This window comes from Marmota flaviventris, chromosome 4 (genome assembly GCF_047511675.1).
Source record: "Marmota flaviventris isolate mMarFla1 chromosome 4, mMarFla1.hap1, whole genome shotgun sequence".
Lineage (NCBI taxonomy): Eukaryota > Metazoa > Chordata > Mammalia > Rodentia > Sciuridae > Marmota > Marmota flaviventris.
This window is the reverse complement of record NC_092501.1, coordinates 29,289,765-29,309,684: the sequence shown is the minus strand read 5'-3', so window position 1 is coordinate 29,309,684 and position 19,920 is coordinate 29,289,765. Positions and strand designations below refer to the sequence as shown.

The 19,920-nt window shown below is 46.0% G+C and overlaps 1 long non-coding RNA gene across 1 annotated transcript; it reads right to left on the bottom strand.

The window, feature by feature from the left end:
* Window positions 1-13,972: 13,972 nt before the first annotated feature.
* LOC139705412 (uncharacterized) lies at window positions 13,973-18,917 on the bottom strand. The gene is made up of 3 exons (XR_011707301.1): window positions 18,520-18,917; window positions 18,340-18,414; window positions 13,973-14,251 (listed from the first exon to the last, which is right to left on the bottom strand). It is a non-coding gene; the product is annotated as an uncharacterized lncRNA (long non-coding RNA).
* Between the last annotated feature and the right edge of the window lie 1,003 nt (window positions 18,918-19,920).

Sequence of the window (19,920 nt, the reverse complement as noted above, 5' to 3'; positions counted from 1 at the left end):
ATCATCTCCCTTTGTTGCCATCAGAGTGATTTAAGCTGGGAAAAGTAGTGTGGGCATTCCAGAAAGTTCTGTGTATGCTGTGGAGTCTAAGAGGAGGCAGGGAGACCTGGAGGCAGGAAGGTGTCTGGTCTGGGACAGCTGCTGCCTCCAGGCTCACCAATTAGCCTGTGTAAGCGAGGGATGCTGGTGTGCCTGCCTCTGTAGAAGGCTACGAGAGACGCAGGCATCTCTCTAAGCCAAAGCTTGTGTCCTGGAGGCACTTGTCAGCCACCTGGGTCCAGGAAGTAGCTAAATGCAGCAAAATAAACGAGGCACTCTGCCTTGGATCCATTTGCTTTTCTGTATCTGCCCGAAGCTTTGCTAGGTGAATTGGGTTTTCAGTATGTTGGTCCTCCCTAGAAACATAACATGCTCAGGGATTAGGAGGTGGGATAGAGGTAACTACAGCACAGAGCCCCAACCCTGGCCCTATGGTTTGGTATGTGTGTTTTAAAAGAGAAAAACGGTAGCTGTTTTGAATAGCCAATGCTAAAATTGTGAAAAAGCCCCAGATTTCAAAATCTCTCCCTCTCCAAAAGGTACAAGGAACTAAATGTTTGAAAATGGTTTTAATTTTCTTTAAGGGCCAAAAATATTGCCCTTGTCTCTTGGCCCATCATGCTAGTTAGTTTCTGACTGTTTTTGAAATCCAGCAGGGGAAGAGAGGGAGAGGTGGATTACACCTCTTTTTGGAATGAGTATGCATAAAAGTATCCAGTAATGTAATTTTTGAATGTGTAACTACACTTATTTTCTAATAGTCTTGAGTCATAAGATTAGACATTAATTTTAGAAAGCATTTTGAGTCCAAGATGTAATAAAATCATATTCGATGCTGTGAAATATTTTGAAGTGTGTTTTTAAAAGAAAATAATATATTTTGGAGAACTATTAAGGAGCTCAGCTATTCAAAATAAACTATAAAATGCAAATAAAAATGTATCGGGTTATATTTTGAATTTCGGCTCATTGCCTTAGGGATGTGCTTTAGCAACAACGATTACTGAGCCACAGAGATCCCGCTGGGCCTGTCTGCTATAGGCATCTACAACCCAAGTCCTGCAGCAGGATCTACTGCAAACTAATGCTGGTGACACCTTTGTATGTGTTTCTGAGTGTTTTGAGGAAGCTCATTTTTAAAAATGACCAGGCTAGCTGGGTGCGGTGGCACACGGCTATAATCCTAGCTACCCCAGAGGCTGAGGCAGGAGGATTGCAAGTTCAAGGTCAGTCTGGGCAACTTAGCAAGACCTGGGGTATAGCTCAGAGATAGGGGGACCCTGGTTTCAGTCCCTAGTACCTTCGGGGTGGGGAGAGATCAGGTGAAGGTGGCACGGAGAGCAGAGAAGTAGAGGAGGCCCAGCCCTGGCGTGCACGTCCGGAAGACATTATACAGCAGCTGGGAAGGAGAAAGACTCTGAGGACTGCTGAACCAGGGTTTTCAAGTTGACTACTGTTCCTGACTGGGTGACCTTGGGTGGGCTGAGTGAGTCTTTGTCCCCCATGCCCCAGAGCTTCTTGGGAGTAAATTAAGTCCATTGGGATGGTAGGTGTCTTTGGAGCCCTGGAAAGTGGTTCTTAAGGTCACGGCCATCACTATGTGCTTTCCTAAGGGGTTTGAAAGCATGTAGAGCCTGAGATGAGCATCTTCCAAAGGGATCAGGGTGTCACCCAGAAAAGTCACAAATGCCTGGTTTCTGGGGACTCCAGGCCCCGGGTTGACCATTCACATAGGAACAAAAGATGTGGAAACAATATTCAGAGAAGAAGTTCCCTTCTCTGACAGCCTGGAGCTGCAGAAGACAAAGCTTTTGTTGAGAAAGAAGCTCCCCAGCTTGATCAGAAGAAAAATATCAACCTTGGTCTGATGACTCCAATACCAAAGCTTTGAGGTAAACTGGGACATCGGGAGGCTTGAAGAATGCACAAATGTCACAAAAGCACATCAAGGGATCCTTGGAGATGGTGTTCATACCCATGTGGGAAGCCACTGATAAAATACAGAACTTTCTAGAACATTGGCGTTCCTCATCCCCTTTTAACCTGAGCCAACCATTTAATGTAGGAGACTGCTATCCCTGTTTTACAGATGAGAATACAATAATACCAACATAAATAAAATGTGGTATAACTAATGAGCAGCAGAGAGGCTCTTGCATCTCCAAGTCGGGTTTTTACCACCACACAACACTGGAAGTGACAGATTCGTGTAGGAAACGGACTGTTAAACTAGTAAGTAGATGGGGGAGGCTCTGGAGGAAAATGCTTGATCTTAACAGTGCAAAACACTGTGCTTTGTGCCCAGTCTATTATTTCTCTCACTTGACCTGATAATTTCTGTGTGTATGCGTGCATATGTGCCTATGCAGATAAAAATATATCATGCATTTAAAAGTGTATGTCCAATCCAAACAAATCATAATAAAATGAACACCTAGTGCCTACCAGCCAGCTCAGAAACCAGATTATTGCCAGTACTTTAGCTTCTCTTGTAAGCCCTCACTAGCTGAATACCCCTTCTTCCTTCCAAAGGTAATTCTGAATTTTATGTTAAGCAGTCCTTACAATTCCTCTGTATCTATTGTTTTCAGAGTCTTCTGGGTGTTTGCTTGTTTGTTTGCTCATAGTGGCCAGCATATTTGTAGTTGGGAGGATTCTAGACCAGACTAACAAAACTTCTCAGTTTTCTGGGTGAGAAATTCAGACAAAAATGGATAGTACCTGCCTCTCTTCTCCTCTGAACCACCCCAAGTAACGTGGACTCCAGGCGCTCGGCTGTATCTAAAAACAAATGCCATTAGTCATGGACTATTAGAGATCAAAAGGACTTTAAATATCATCTAGGAAGAGTTATCGGAGTGAAATTCTGGCTGAGAGCACAGGAGGAGGAGCCCCCTCCCCATCAGAACCTCTGGGGGCCCGCAGAAAAGGCTCCTGCCTGAAATCCTGCTGGAAGCAGTGGCGGGGGGGGGGGGGGTGAGCCAATGGTTAATTATCATCCTAGCCCCCATAAAAATGCTGTTTTCAAGTTCAGTGGAAAGGGATGCGGGTAGAAGCGGGTGGAGGTGGAGAGCACTGAGCACAATATGCTCACAGCAACCAAGGTGCTAGGACCCAGTCCAGTCTGGCTTTGGGCTTTGCTCCACGTTTTAAGCCAGAGCCAGGCCCTGGTCTTAGAGCTGCCTGTTGACATCCTGAGGCTTGATCACAGCCCAGGGACCAACAGGTCCCTCTGGGGAAGGCTCAGTGGCCTGTGCATGGCCCCGATGACCCTTCTTTGCACACACAGCTTTGGGCAGATGCACAACAGAGGAGGCTTGTTCAGCCCCGAACTCGCCAGCTGACTTGGAGCCAGCCTGATGTAGCCAGGGTTTCCGACTTCACCTCAACCCACCCTCAGCCTGGTCACAAACTCAGTGCCCTCTTTATCCCCAGGTGCCCCGTGTTTACTCTTCTTTGAAGAGCATATTTCTGGGAGTGTCCTTTTTTTTTTTTTTTTTTCTCTCTTCACAAAGTAACTAGAACAATGCCCCTTTACAGGCCAAGGGAGGCTCAGAGATCCTTCTCTAGTTCCGTCTTCTTCCCCCGGGATAAACAGCTGCCCTCAGCTTTATGAATTCCTTCCTTGGTCTTACTGGTCTTAGGAGCTATTTTTAATTGACCTGCTACCTCATGATCTGTCCATCAAAGCACCACTAAAAGTGTCCCGTGTGTATATAACTCACCGTTAATTGTTGAGTCGTGGCCTTGCCCTGAATGTCACCCGTGTGCTGGCTACTGATGAGAGCAAGAGGGTGAAGGGGAGGGACGGAGGGGTTCTGGTGAGGGATGGGGAGTAGGAGGTGGAAGACAGGCTTGGCTTTAGCAGAGGAAGGAGACACAGAAGATGAAAGAGGAGAGGAGAGAGAAGGCTGAGAAGGAGGAGTTGGAGGTGGAGGTAACAAGCAGGGAGATGGCCAGGGACTAGAACTGAACGAAAGAAAATGAGATAAATATCCACATGTCACGTCCTACCCCAGAGCCTCTGCGTGTTTTCTTATGTAATCCTTACAACACACAGATGACAACACACAGATGACATTCTTATTGTTTTCCATCCTTCCTGGTGAAGAGATGGAGTTTTCAGGAAGGTTAATCGGCTCATCGGATATTCCTCAGCTACGAGGCAGCAGAGTCTGGAATCTAGCAGAATTTGGGCTTCAATCCAGGGCTCTTTCCTTTCTACTGCCTACTTCCCATTAAAAGAACGATAGAGAAGAAAGAGAACAAAGGAAATCGAGGCCAGAGGCCAATGTCGGTAACAGGAGCGCAGGTTTGGAGTCCGGGCAATGCAGTCATCTGGACTATTCTTCACTTAGAGCCTTGGGAAGAAAAACGAGGCTCCCCCACATCCCTTCACACACCCTAAGGCCAAGTGGCGCATGGGAAGAACTATAAATTCAACCAGTAATCTTCAAGGCCCTGATTAGTCCTGTCTAAATTTTGTCTTCTTTACTGATAACCCAATGGCTCAGCCCTTCCTAGCAATTAAGCCTCTTGAGACTGAGCACTTGCAGAGTGGGCTGTCTCCAAACTGTCCTCTGCCCTTGCACAGGGTGGCAGTGCACGGGGAAGAGGAATTGATGAAATGCACCCCTCTACCCCCTGCTTCTCCTTGCTTCAAGGTGATGCAGACATGGCTCCCTAATACTCCATCACCCCCTGATCCCAGTGTGCATGGACTCCTCTCCTGGATCATGTGCCCCACTCCCAGCCATCTGTACCTGCTACAGCACACTTGCCATCTAACACCTCGATGTCCAAACCAACCCAAATCCTCCAGAATCTCACCATTTGTCTTATTTATGGTGCTGGAGCACAAAATAGAAAAAGCGGCCCCCTCCTCTCTTTATTCCAAACATTTGAAATGGAACCTGGGGACCTGGAACAATGTGGGTGTGGTCTACACCAGTCCTTTACTAATTTCTCATGATTCTCTTCATCCATGTCCTTCAATGACTGCTCCAGGCTTAGTCCCACATATCTCCATTGCTTATTTGCTTTCCGGAAGACTCCGGAAAGGTTAGGGACTTCATGTTATTTTCTGCTCTGCCCCTCGCACCTAGCACACACTGTACCTGCCACATGGTAGTCTCTCAGTACATGGTAGTCTCTCAGTACATGCTTGGGAAATGAATGGCTGCATGGACAAGTCCTCCTATGCTGCTGTAACATATAGCACCCCCAGTCAAAACTAAGCATTATTAAAGCAACATTCTGGAAGGCATCTTATTTACCTGCCTTCTCACTGGGGGAATAGCAATCTTTTTTTCCCCAAGTTCCCTGGGAGAATTTCCAGTACAGATTTATAATTATAATGATAGCCAGTGAGGTTTTTGCCATAAGCTTCTATAGACAATAGCAGACTTGTGAGACTGTCTAAACCTACTCTACAGAGAGAATCATATACGGTTTACTATAAACTTAAGCATAATTATATGCTGTGAACTAAAGATACACAGTGGGATTCTGATATTAATTCCCAGTCACTCCTCACCCAAAGATTGATGAAAATCTTTAGCTCAGTGCAGTTAAGGAAGTGACCCTGTTTCCCCCTGGTTAGGGATCCCACCTTCCAGGCTGTTTCTGCCCCACACTGGTCGGTACTGGAATGTTCAGCTCCTCCTACCAGGATCCTTCTGTTAGCAATCGCAAGACCTTCTTAGGTCCTGTTTGCACTCATACATAATTCAGATTTTAAATTAAAAAGATGAAAATGGAATGATTTGGACAACAGGTCACAGAATATTAGAGTTAAAAGATATATTAAACATAATTGAGTCCAGGGACTATTGTTTTCTATCTCAGGGGCCAGCACCAATCAATGCTGTGTTCAGATTTTTCCAGAAAGAATACAATGATCATCTGGTGACACTGGCCACCAGGGAGGGATGAGGAGTTCCTGGATAGGTCATCTATTTGCCCTCCTTACAGAAAGGAGGGATGTTCTATAGATGAAGAGAGGGCAGGGGTCAAGTTGAAAAGAGCATGGGTAGTTTAGGAAAATAGAAACCTGATGGCAAAAATAGTGTTTATTCTACTCAATATCAATTGATATTCAAAAGCACTTTCAAACCAGCAAGGCTGGTGGCAAATTGAAAAATAAGAACAAGAATGCTTGGCCCTGACATGACTGGTTTGGGGCAAAACAGGTCTAAATCCACACAGGAGTGAAGCAACCACCTGGGACTCCAGCTGAGTCCCGTCCTGAGTGTCAGCAGGAGTCATGGGGACCTGGAGGTCATAAACCACCCACCCCCTCTTTCTTGGGCCAGGTACAGTGGACTTTATGGGTCAGACTTGTTAGGAGGACTTTGACTCCAAACAGGTTCCTTCAAAACCCTCTTTCAGATCCAGCAGAAGGGAAGTTGTGGTTCCATGAGGACAAATCAACTGGGTCCTGGGATGTTAAATGTTGAAGCCATTTCAAAAGCTGTAATTTAAAGAAGAGAAGAGAATGATACTGTGCTAAGACACAACTACAGATATTCACCACAGAGAATTACAGAGAAAACCACTGCTCATCAATCAAAATAAATCAATGGGATAAAAAGTAACACACCTTGTAAACTGCGTGGCCCTCTGAATTTTGATGTTAGAAGTAAAATATAAATTGGCTATTTTTAAAATTTCAAATTTAAAGCTAAAATGTACCATTATAAGGACTTTTTAAGTATGGAAAGTCATATATGCCTAACGGGCTATTGCATGTATATTAAATGACTTATTCTGAATGGAGGTTGAGAATAATATGGAGAATGCTTGTTATGAATATAAGTGAAACCACGGAATTGTCAGGATGACAATTTGAACCAGGATGATCAAAACCAGGGGACAAAAGTGTCTCACAGGAAAAAGCCATCTTTCTTTCTTTCTGGGCTAAGGGTAAATGCTATGTTCATATGTAGTCAGGTCTCTCTAGATGTTTTTTTTTTTTAACTATCAGGTATCAAAATATCGATAACATTCGTGCTCAAGAGATATAACCTTGGGTAATTTTTTTTTCTTTTGCTAGTTTCAATTACATCAGTCCTTCTTTATTGTAGCGATATTAGAAAAAAGATCAACCAAAGTAAAATAAAATAACATTCATAATTCTACCCTGGAGAGATACTGTCTTGGTGTTTTCTGTCCTGACATTTTAATATGAGGATAGACATGTCAGCTCACTTACTTTATTCGATTGTGATTCTACTGTGTAGCTGATGAATATTTATAAGCACCGTCCTGTCCTCTGGGTGGAAGTTCATGGGCAGTCAGATCACAGAGTGGTCTGTAACCCGACCTGGTCTCTATGCTGCAAAAGCAGATGTTAAGAGGAGAAAGCAATGTGATGGACGACCTGCTCCGCTTCACAGAGGCAGCCCCTTCCCCTAGAATCTGATGAGCTCTTCACTTTTGTCCCAGAACAAAGCAGTGAAGGGCAACCTGGCTCAGGGAAGCCCTTGTCCTTGCCCAATGTCAAGTGGCCCTGCAGACGCACTTGACCAGGAGCAGGCCTGCATCTTCCCAGCACCCCGCTGAGAAAGGGGTGTCAGCCAGGCTCCCAGAGGCTCTGCTGGTGCATAACACAGGAGCGGACACCATGTCCCCGGCTTTGGGCTCAAGCTGGGAGTCCTCTCAGGAAAGGGAAGGGACACCCTCAGCTCCCTGATGCTTCTGCAACTGGGACAGGAGGGACACCTGGAGAGAGGCAGTGAGGGCTGCTCCTCCCCTGAAGCCTCTTTCTGTTCCCAGCTGGGTGTAGAGACTGGAAGAGGGAAATTCCAGCCCAGAGAGCTGTTAGCCACTGAGGCCCTGCATTGGTTCCCTGGGCTTTGCAACAAAGGGCCCAAGATGCGGGGGGTGGGGTGGGGGGGGGTGGGGGGTGGGGGGGGGTGGGGGGTGGGGGGGGGTGGGGCGGTGTGTGCTTAAAACAACAAAAATGTATTTTCTTCCAGTTCTGAAAGCCAGAAGTCCAAAGTCCAGTGTCACTTGGGCCATGTTTCCTCTGAAACCTCTAGGGGAAGGTCCCTCCTGCCTTTTCCATTCCTGGTGGCCCCAGGTGACCTCAGTTTGTGCCTCTATTGTCAGTGGCCATCTTCTCTGAGTCTGTCTCCACATGGCAGGCACCTGTGTGTATGCCTCTGTCCCAATTTCCATTTTTTCAGGACACCAGTCATATGGGTAGGGTCCGCTCTCATGAGTCCATTTGATTGATTACCTGGGCAAAGGCCTTATTTCCCAATAAGGTCACATTCCTAGGTACTAGGGACTAAAATTTCCATCTGTCTTTTTGGGGGCCACAATTCAACCCGTAACAGGACTACAGTAGGAAGCCTCTTTTGCTACTTCAGGTGTATCTGGAGGGATCAACTAAATCGAACAGCTTAAATACCTGAAAATCCTATAAATTTCCCTAACACACTTCCAGAGCCCTCAGAAAGTCTTTTCTTTCTTTTTGTTCTATTTATTTATTTAGTGGTATTGCAGCTTGAATCCAGGGCTTTGCACACACCCAGCAAGTGCTCCACCACTGAGTTATATCCCTGACCCTTTTTAAAGTTTATTATTTTGAGACAGGTACACACTCAGTTCCCCAGGCTGGCCTCCAACTTGAGATCCACCCACCTCAGCCTCCCTAGCCTCTGGAACTAGAACCACATGCCACCATGCCCAGCACCTCAGAAAGTTTTTTTTTTTTTTTTTCTGGAAGCGGGGGTGGGGGTGGGGAGTGGGAGTGGGACCATGACAACTATAACTTTAGAAAAGTCACTTGACTTCTCTGGACTCCGTTTTCTAATTTATTAACCAAACTAAAGCAGTGACCTTCAAGATGTTGGCCTTGGAACTGAGCATCATTCTGACGACTAGAAACTGACCCCAGGACACAAATCTTTCCCGTGGTATTATTCATAGCATGCTGTTCTTCCATCGGGAATATTTTCCCAGGCTACACTGGGAAACTGTGTAGTTCCTACAGGTGGCTCACACGTGTCCCACGGACTCTTCCTCTTATGTACAATGAAGGGCTTCTTGCCAGCAACCCACAAGAATTTGCTATTCATAAACTAAAAATGCAGTTCCCAGAGTTTACTGAGGACTCAGATTTGTTTTTTATACACTATACTTTACATAGGCGGATTTTTTTTCTTTTTAATGGGCTCTTTGGCAGTTGTTTTGAGCTGCTGTGGTTTTTAGTCACTGTTACTCATATTTTTATTTATAAATTACCATTGGTCTTGAGCCCTCATTATCCATGTAGCCTGATGAAAGTTTTTGGTCTGTCCTAGAGTGGGTAATAATGAGTCTTTACTTCTAGAGAGAGTTTTTGGTCTGTAAAATTGTCCAATACTTAGATGTGATATGTAAATGAATCACTGCTCAATAATTAATCTTTCATGTGTCCCTACTGATAAAGGAAATAGATACATAACCCACTTACAGTTTGCTTGTATGGCAGGGTGACCATTTGTCTCAGTTTTCCCAGGGCTGAAGGATTTGCCAGGATCCAGAGCATCAGTGCTAAGATGGGGGAAATCCTAGGGTGACTGCCACATTTTGTCACTCTATTACATAGGGGCGTCACAACGATGGCTTGCTTACCTGTGGATTTGAACTATTCTAATCACTCTCACCTTACGATCAAGGTTAGCATAATAAAATGAGTAGGGTTATTTTTGCCGTCAGAGGGAATTCACCTATAATGTAAATCAAGTGCCCAGTGGCAGGCTCTTCTCCTTCAGCATACACAGAAAGTGAGTCATGTGAATTGCCTGATCAACAGGTTTAGGGCAACATCTTCCTTTGATTCCTCTGCAATTCTCAGCCCCACTTCACCTAATTCCCACACTCAGGAGAGAAGTGGAACGGGTCGGGGTGTGTGTGGGGATATTGGTGTCCTTTGACTCCATGTGATAAGCCTCGTCAAAAAGTTTAGGAACCACTGGTTAAAGGACTTGGAGTGCTCCTCCCTCTCTACCCCACCCCACAGCTTACACCTTGACCTAGATCAAGCTTCTAGCACATGCTGAGGATAGGAATCAGCCTCAAGAAGCATCTCCCAAGGTCCCTGCTAAGATGTGCCTGAAGGGTAGGCAGCTCTCCTCGCCTTGGGAAGATTTCCAGGATGGCTTCCTTGGTTTGTGTCCACTGTGGGTGGTCTAACCAGGCTCCGTGGGGTCATAGGAAGGAGGGGATGGAGGCAAAAGAGCTTGCCTTTTTTACATGTGTATCTTCAGTGTGTCAGACCTTGGGTGAGGGGCTTTTGCTTTTGACTTAATTTAACTTAGTCCTCGGAAGAACGCGGTGACATATTGCTGTCCGCCCTGGTGATGGTCAGGACCTGAACTGAAATTCAGGCCTTCTTGCCTCCTCCACACGGCTCACCTCAAGCCCTGGTCTCTCCCACTGGATCAGCTGCCTCTGTGGTCCCAGGGAACCCAGGACTCCACTCACCTGAGCAGAGGTCACCTTCAAACCAGAAAGGCACGGAGCCTTAAAAAGCCCAAACAAACCAACTTCCAGAGGTTGACAATTTAAAAATAAAACCAACATGAACCCAGCCTGGAACGGAAGCTCCTCACGGGTCCATCCTGAGAATTCATTGCTCCCAATTTACCTCAAACCCTGGGTGACCCCAAGCCCACTGCTGAGGCTGCTCTTGAGGACAGAGCATGCCAGCCACCATAAGAGGCTGCGGAACATCAGCGTGAGGCAGGTTTCCCTTCGCATACCATCTCCTTCTCCTAACTTTTGTATCTGTTTAACACAGGAGAATTTCTACCATATCTTTTTTGGAGGAATTGTCCTTAACCGTGGGTAGGTGACCATATTGTGACCTGATTCCTGCTCGGCCCAGAGCTTTTTCTGTTCCCTGGCAGGGGACAGACATAGCATTCCAGTTAGTGTTAGTGTTGGGACCGCTATTTATTTACCTGCTAATCCCACTATGGTGGAATGAATTTACTCCACTGTTATAACTCACCCTGCTTCCTGTCCTGATGGGTTCCTATAATTCACACCTGACTGCACCATTATGTCCCCACTTCCTGGGCTGAGGGACAGAGGTTGGAAGCTGAGTCTTGGGGTGACTCACATTAAGACGTTGCCTTAGACAGAAGAGAGGTTTTCTCCTTATAGACGGAGGAGGGTTAGTATAAAAACAGTGCTGGCTTTTTTCCCCTCCTAATAACCAGTTCCTCTTTAGGCCATCCCTGTCCGAGGAACTCTGCATACTATTATTAAACTACTTCCCAACTCCAAATATGGGCTGCCCCAGTTTCTGCAGAGTGCAGATGAGTTTGTGACTTTTCTAGTACAAACCCAGTCCCTGGGTTCCCATCTGCTCCCAGCCCTTGACAAAATGCAGGTCATTCTCGCAGTCCCCAAGAAGGCTCTGGTGGAGAGATGTCTGTTGCCCTAGGGTTTGTTACTTTCAAGGTTTTGCAGACACCTTTAAAAGCTCCCAGGAGCTGCAATTACAGCTTCTCAAATCCAGGCCCCAAGGCCAGGGTCTCTCACCTGTTGTTTGGCAGAGGCAAACTGCATTTGCATTGAGGCTGCTGGGGGCAGGGCTCTTGTACAGGGATGACAGTGGACCATGCTGGACTCCGGGTGACATCCTTACATTGGGCTCCTGGCCAGGACAGACAGTGGGGTGTGATGTGCTGAAGATCTTGCTCTAGTGTCCTGATGACAAGGTCCCATTCCTAAGTCACTTCCACCTCTGGAGAGCTCATTTGGGTTCTTGGGAGAGCCATGGGGGTGCCAGGAGTTTGCCTCTTGGCCACTCACATTCAGTAGTCTGACCATGAGTAGTCACTTAGACTGGTCAAGGGATTGGCAATGTGTAAAATCTCCAACATCCCCCCAAAACCCCACGTTGGCTGGAGACGAAGCCTGCCTTCAGCCAGGTGCCAGGTGCTTGGGAAGTGCACGGTGGCCGGTCCTGGTTCTGCTGTTGCTCTTCACACATCCTCCTCCATCCCACTGTGAGCTCCTGACCCCACCTGCTGTGTGCCCATTCCCACCTCCTTGTCTTTGTCCCAGTGGAGTTGGCAGAGCTCCAACGCCCTCGCCCCTCACACTCACCAACTCGCCCTCCTGGGCTCCCTCCAGCTCCACCTTCTCTGCTGTGAGAACTACCTCCAGCCCCGCAGTGTGAGAACTACCTCCAGCCCCGCAGTTCACAGGCAGCCCACCCTCCTTCCCTGTCTCTCCAGTGTGTGTGAACAGTCAGGGCCCTGGAGCTGTTCATGATTTTCACATGGGTGTCCTCGTCTTCCCCACTAGACTGTAAACACTGGGGCCCAGGACCATGGCTTCCGATTCATGGACCACCCTTCACAGAAGGTGGCGAGCAATCATGGGACTTAACGCCACAAACCAGCTGTGTCCTCATTGGATCCGGACTGTAGCTTCCTGCTTAGACCATGACTTTTGATATCAGAAAGACCGAGGTTTAAATCTTTATTTTTTAAAAATACCTTTATTTTGCTTATTTAGTTTTTTTATATGGTGCTAGGGATTGAACCCAGTGCCTCACACGTGCTAGGCAAGTGCTCTACCACTGAGCCACAACCCCAGCCCAAGGTTCAAATCTTAACTATATCACCTGTCAGCTCTGTGACTATGGACACACTGTGTGGCATCATTATGCTTTATACCTCATCTGTACAATGAAGACCCATGTTTAAGAACCCGGGGTCGTGCAGATTTAAGTGAAGTAATGCATGTGACATGTGGGTCTGGTACACGAAATCAGGGCTCATGAAACAGTGATCATTATTAGTATGATTTTTGGGGGGATGGGGGGCTGGTATCTGCTACATTGAGAGCCAACAAAAAACAAATTAATGGAGATGCTGGTTTTAAGAGAGGCATTCAAGAGAGAACGTTGAAATGAGTTTTAGAAAATCCAACAAGGAGAGAAATCAGAGGCTAACACATCCCACTTCTCCAGCCTCTCAGCAGCCTGCAGACCGATGTGTTCAGCGGGCCCTCCAGGCAGCACATAGCTTTCCCTAGAGGCCTGTGAAGAGCAACTGTGTTTGACTCTGAAAACCAGTGCTTGTCTCTTGACCTTGTATACAACAAACAGCCTCTGAGGAAGGTAGTTCCAATTACAGTCACAGAGTTGGAGGAGCTCTTTCAAGCAGATTGATTTATTGGACCAGAAATACAGCACAACAGCCCACACAGATCTCTGCCTTTGGCAAAGTGCCCTGCCTGCTTCCTTCCCTCTTGCCCTGGTATATTGATCTGTATGTGTGAGCTGGTAGTTGACTGTAGAGGTAGGTGTGTGTGTGTGTGTGTGTGTGTGTGTGTGCATGCACAGAATGGAAGCTCCCAACTTTGGGGCCCTCACACGAAGGCACGTTCGGTGTCTTCAATGGAAGGGAATCTTACCCATTCTCTTTTTGTGATGGCTTTCATTTCAGGTGGTCCCAGAATATTCCAAAGGCCTCTCATTCTGTCTGATCTGTCTGTTTTTGAGTGTAGTAACAAATCGTTTTTTTTTTTTTTTTCAGAAAGGAAGAGCCCTAGTTTCTGTTATGTATCTTGTGCCAGCAAAAGAGCACCACCCCCTTAGTCACAGAAGAAGTGGGGACTCTGAAGAGTGAGGGACGATCCTGAGGACAAGTGGTGCAGAGCTGTAAGTCAACCCTGGCCGTCCAGCTCCATGGCCTCAGTGATGGCTGACTCCAGGCTTCACCCTTCTGCAGGATGGAGCCCAGGGACCAAGGGAGCAAATTCCAGAACACAAGGCCTTTATGAGTGGGACTACTTAGAAATCTAGGGCACAATTTTAATTCATATTGTCAGACATCTCTTGCATCCACCCTGTGCTTGGCTGTGTGGCCTTCTCCCTTATATGAGGCATTGGCTGCTGTTAAGATTGCTACAGACTTAGTGGTGTCAAGCAGCACACATTTATTATCCCAAAGTTTCCAGAGGTCAGGGATCCCTTGTGGAGGGTCTCAGAAGCCTGTCATCCAGGGTTGGCTGGTCTATGTTCTCATCTGAAAGCTCAACTGGGGAAGCGTCCACGTCTCTGCTCACGTGGTTGTGGGCAGCATCCAGTTCTCCAAGGCTGATGCCCAAGAGCCTTGGTCATCTGGAGGCCACTCAGTTCTTGTCACATGGGGTTTCCCAGTGTGGCCATTTGCTTCCTCACAGAGAGCCAGGAGTCCTGTAAGAGCCAGAGTCCTATAAGATGGGTGCTGTCCTCTTATGTGACATAATCATCTCCATTCCGTCACCTGGTTGTATTCTGTTGGTTAGAAGCAGTCACGGGTCTCACCCACACTCGGGGCAGGGGTTCACACGAGGGCAGGGACTCTAGCAAGTGGGGATCATGGATGAGGCACTGTGGGTCTGTTCTGTCTGTTCTCCACTTCCCTTTTTTCTTTGTCCTCTTACTCTCCTCCTTCATTCTCCCTCTGAGTCTAGACTCAGTACAGGGCTTTGCTGGTAAATGAGAGCTGTGTAGTAATGACGCTAATAAGGAACCTCACTATGTTCCAGGCATCGAGTAGGGTTTTTAAAACATACATACAGAAAGCTGCAATATGCCAAGTGTAGAGCCTGATCAAGTTTTCAGAAACTGAGTATAGCAGTGTAACCATCAGAGAGATGAGATTGCAGACATTACCAGCACCCAGAAACCCTCCCTAGGCCCCCTTCTAGGCCCCAACACCCTCAAAAGGGAACCTCTTACAGGAAAGATTACTTCAGCCTGTTTTTGTCCATTTTATAAATGGATCCTGCAGCATGAATTGCTCTGCATCTGGCCTCTGCCTCAACACAGTACTGTGGCTTGGTTCTGGAGAGCCAGTTCCCAATGCTGAAAGGCATCTCATTCCATGTACCACAGTCTTCTTATCCATTCCACTATTGGTGGCCATTTGGGTAGTGTCTGGTTTGGTGGTATTGCAAACAATGCTGCAGCTATAAACAGACTAGTCATAGGTTGAGCATTCCTAATCTGAAATCCAAAATGCTATGAAATTCTACACTTTTTGAGTGAGAATACTCAGAGTTTCAGATTTTTGGAGATTTCCGATTTTTTATTTTCAGAGTGAGGATGCACAACCAGTATGGTTGATGAAAATATTTCAAAATCTAGAAAACTCCAAAATCTGAAGTTCTTTAGTACCATGCACTTCCCATGAGGGATAATTAACCTGTGCATAGCTCTTGGTGAGCGCATAAGCATAACTCTGGTGGCTGTTCACCTGGGTGTGGAATTTCTGGGGCATACAGTCACATGGCATACAAATTTAGGTGAGCTAAGTTTAACAGATGACCCTCACATCTTCTCTGTGAGGAAGGCACCATCTTTATATATGAAACAGCATTTGAGCCAACTACATGTTCTCTGCAGGTCCTGAAAGAGCAAACAGGAGGAAAGGCCAACTGATACAGAAGACAAAGGGGAGGTCTGGCTCAGATACCTTCTCACTATTGCTTTTTCTTAAGATGAGCATTGCTCTGGAAGATTTCTGCATACTGAGGAAAGGTCCATTGCTCGGGATCATTTAATTCATCTTCCAGTTCTCTTATTACTCAAAGATATATTTAACTAACTGAGGACTGATGGGACAACTTGCATTACAGAACTGACAAGATTCAGATAAAACCAGAGGAAATCCAGGCATGGGTCCACCTCTCCAATCACCTTCCAGCGACACAGGATCCCTGGTGGGCTGTTGAAACACCATCCCAGCCTTCCCCTTGATGATGTTACAGGAGGTGATTAAGGACCCACGCCTCCACAGAGGGTCTCCAAGGTCCCACCATGTCTGAAATCCTCTGATTTCTGACCAGTTAATATACATCAAAGCACAAGTAATGCACAAATCATTTGGAACAGGCCTCGATCATCATTTTAGACAAAGTTCCAAAGCCCCATCCATTCACTTGGGGCTTGTTTTTGAGATAAAACAGGTTAAATGCGGGTAGGACAGACCGTGGCAAACTGCCTACAAGTGGCTGGAAAGACTTGGAGCTAGTGCTAACACTGGGCTGTACCTTGCCCCACCTCAGTTTCCCCCATTTCTGTTCTTCTCCATCTTTTCCTGTCTCTCCTTCCTTGTTTCTGTTCTCTCTGTATGTATATGTATATGCAAAAATTACAAATGTATAAAACATCTATCTCTTGCTAAAAGCCATAACCAAGTAATATGATGCATGGCATTTTTGGTTGAAAGGTGCCGCCAGCTAGCCATTGAGATGATATGATTATGTTAAGATCTGCATTCATATGGATATTGGACTCCTGCTGTCCACCTCTGCCTGCTACAGGACTCCTGGAGAGTTCCCATTGGTTGGGGAAGTGCGGTAGGAGGGAATTCCAGAGGAGAGACTTCTTGTGTGTGACACTTGTGTGTGTCAGTCGGCAATTTTCCCGGGAGCGTACGGGGCATTGGTGGCAGTTTCAAAAATAAAGTTTGTTCCTGCTTGAGTGGCTCGTGATTTTGTGCCCAGCCAGACTGCTGCAATCTCTATCTCTATTTCTATCTAGATCTACCAACCAATCAGCAAAATTAGCATCTTGGCGCATCTTACTTTTTACTAACATTTTTCCATTTGATCACAAAAAGTTTCTTCCAAAATGTAAATTTTAAATTGCTGTTTGCTATCCTGTCACATGCAGTTATCACATTTAATTTAATTCTCTATTTAGGGACATTTAGGCTATCCCTAATATTTTAGCACTGCAAATAAAACTGCTTGAATATCCTTGTACCTAAATCCTTGGGGACATCAATGATATTTTCTTAAGCAAAGTGATAAGATGTGGAATAACCCATCAAAGTACACGGATGTCTCAAATTTTGAGTCTCAAATACAAATTTATTCCACTGCTAACAGCATACAAGAGTGTCCCCCCTCCCATGGTAATTTTCTAATACAAATAATCTTGTAGGTAAAACATGATTGCCTTTAATCTCAGTTCATTGATTGCAGGTGAAGTTAAATATTTTTTCAGGTTTGCTGCCCATGTGCATTTCTCTCTCTCTTTCCCTTTGTGTTTCTATTAATTTTCCATGTGCCCCTCTCCCCCAGTGAATGCCACCCTGTGCTCTGCTGCCCTCTGCATGCCAGCCTTTACCATGGGAGTGAAGTCAGCATCCCTCAGAACTCAGTGGATGTCAACAGCTTTGCCAACTCAAGCCCACAGCTGGTCAGACACATCTCTCATTCCTCCCACTAGGACAGCTGAACCCCTCCCAGAGCTGTAAACCTTGCATGTCCCTGAGCTTCTGGTCACCATATCCTGGGGCCTTCAGTGCAGCAGTACTCTGAGGCGTAATGATTTAGCCAGGTGAGCTTCCTGAGAACTCAGGCTCTTATAGGAGGGCCTCCAAAGAAGGGTTCCTCCTGCTCCAGGGAAACAGGCAACCATAAATCAGGAAATGATATGGCCCTGACTTATTTATCCTTGTAAGAGTTTTATGTGCTGCAGTCAGCAAGGGACCCATTTGCTTGATTCATAGCCAATTTGCCGAACCATCACTTTGGGTAAGACGAACCCACCCTGCTCAGCGGGTTGGCATAAGCCGGAGCTTGTAGGAGACGAGGCACCCTATAGTGTGAAGGCCTGATCCTGTCTCTCCATCTGGACCAAATGTTATCATTCAGAGACATGAGACACAGGATGGGAAATCACTGAACAGTGGGAAATTCTTCCTCACAGTGCTAAAACAGCTCTTTCCCTCTCCCCCGACCTCCTCCAAGGTCCTCCTCTTTTAGAAGGAATGTTCGGCTGGACAGCAGCTGCATCCTTGTGATCAGAGTCAATAAAAGAGAATTAAGACCATAAAAGAGTAGCTGGCCAGCCTTTGGCTGGTGGTAATTAGCAATCAAGCCCAAGGATGAACTCATCATAAATTACGATTCATCCTTATTAGAGAATATTCAGCAGTTTTTTAAAAAAATGTTTTCAAAGACTTTTTGTGATTCTGAAAAGTGGTTCCAACATGAAATAAAATGGAAGAAAGACATGTAAAGCCCACAGATAGAATAGAGAATATGATCCCTATTGTGTGAAAGACTAGTTGGAAATATTATAAAATGGTAGCCATGATTCTCTCTGCAGGTCAGAACCTGTGTGAGTTTTATATTTCTTTTTTATTATACTTTTAAAAGTTCCTACATTAAGTTGTGGTGAGTTTTGTTTACCAGAGAAATAATCACTAGTGTTTTTAAAGACCAAGTCTGATGTGATCCACCCCAGGCCTCTGAGAATTTCCCAAGCTCCTGTTTGTTACTCACTTCTGTTCTCTTCTCTGTTAGGGCACGTCCAGGACCATCTGCTGTGGGGGCCCAGGGTGACGTACAAGTGCTCTGCTGGAGGATGAAAAACACGTCTTAAGTAAGATACTAGTCAGCTTTGGACCTTGCTTCCTCCCTCCCTTCCTCGGATCCCTCCTTCACCGTGGGGGAAAGCGTTACCACTGTCACTCCAAACTTGGGAGACAGGTTGGGGAGGAAAATGGGTTTATTCAAAGCCCACTTTGAGGAAGATAAAGACTTTTCTGTCTTAAATCTCCATCTTGAGGGGAAGTGTGCGGGGGTGTGTGAAAAGTTATTATGACATAAGAGGAGGCTCAGGGGAACAAAGGGCAGGAAGTATACTAATGTAGATTTAGTCAGTTTCAGTTTCCTTGGTGTCTGTCCTCAGCAGGAGGAAGTACAAAGGGCTGGATGTAGAAAAGGCACAGTGGCCCAGGCCTGTAATCCCAGCAACTCAGGAGGCTGAGGCAGGAGGATCACAAGTTCAAGGCCAACTTCAGCAACTTAGTGAGGCCCTAAGCTATTCAGCAAGATCCTATTTCAAAATTAAAAAAATAAAGGGCTTGGGATGTAGCTCAGAGGTAGAGCACCCCTGAGTTCAATCCCCAGTACCAAAAAAAAAAAAAAAAAAAGCTGTTATTACAAAGTTGCTTCTGGTTTTAAAGGGAGTCTATTTCATTTCCCCCTTTCCAGCCTTTCTTTCTTTCCAAGCATATATCTATATCTATATCTATATCTTCCTCCCCATTTGGGCCCCAAGAGATCTTTTGAGAAAAGTAAATCTCAACAAGCCAGCAATCCTGATCCAAACTGAATTTTCAATAAACTCAAGTCTGTTGCACCTATTTTGAATGCAAGGAAATTTGGAGAAAGCTTGGTGAACCCAAAAAGTGCTGTGCACTGTCTTGGTGACAGTGCCTGCCATGGGCTAGTTTCAAGGCTGGATGGAAAAGATGACAGAAACCACCGTGACATCTTCACCATTAAGATCAGCAGCAATCCCTCTGCTCTGTACTGAATGCTCATTATGCTCCAGGTGCTGAACTAAAACATGATCTATTGTCTTATTGGATCTTTAAAACAACTCTTTACACTTGAGAAATCTGGGTTTATCATCATTAAGTAAGGATGAGGATAACTCCACCTGTGTAAATTTGCCTGGGGAAAGAAGGGAGGAGACGCTCAGGAAGCTTATGTCTCCTCTACAGAGGGGGGTGCTCTGGATGGTGGCCTTGTCTGCTGACATCTGAGAGGTGGCTGGGAGGGGGTGCATTGCCAGGGGGATATCTGTATGAGTCTTTCTGACAACAACTTGCTTTAGGACAACATAGTTTTATGTTGAAAGGCTTTGGTGCTGCACAGGCCTAAGTCATGGGAAGCAGAAGCCTGGGTGCTTTGGAATCGGGAGCGGTGGCCTCGGCTGAACCCACTTCAAAGTCACCCTTGATTGCCATTTGCCTGACTGGAGGTTTTGATGGCTTGAGATGACAAGCATAGCTCAGGCCCATGCCCCTGTGGGTGACTTAGTGGGTCACTGGGGATGTGGACCCTTCCTGTAGT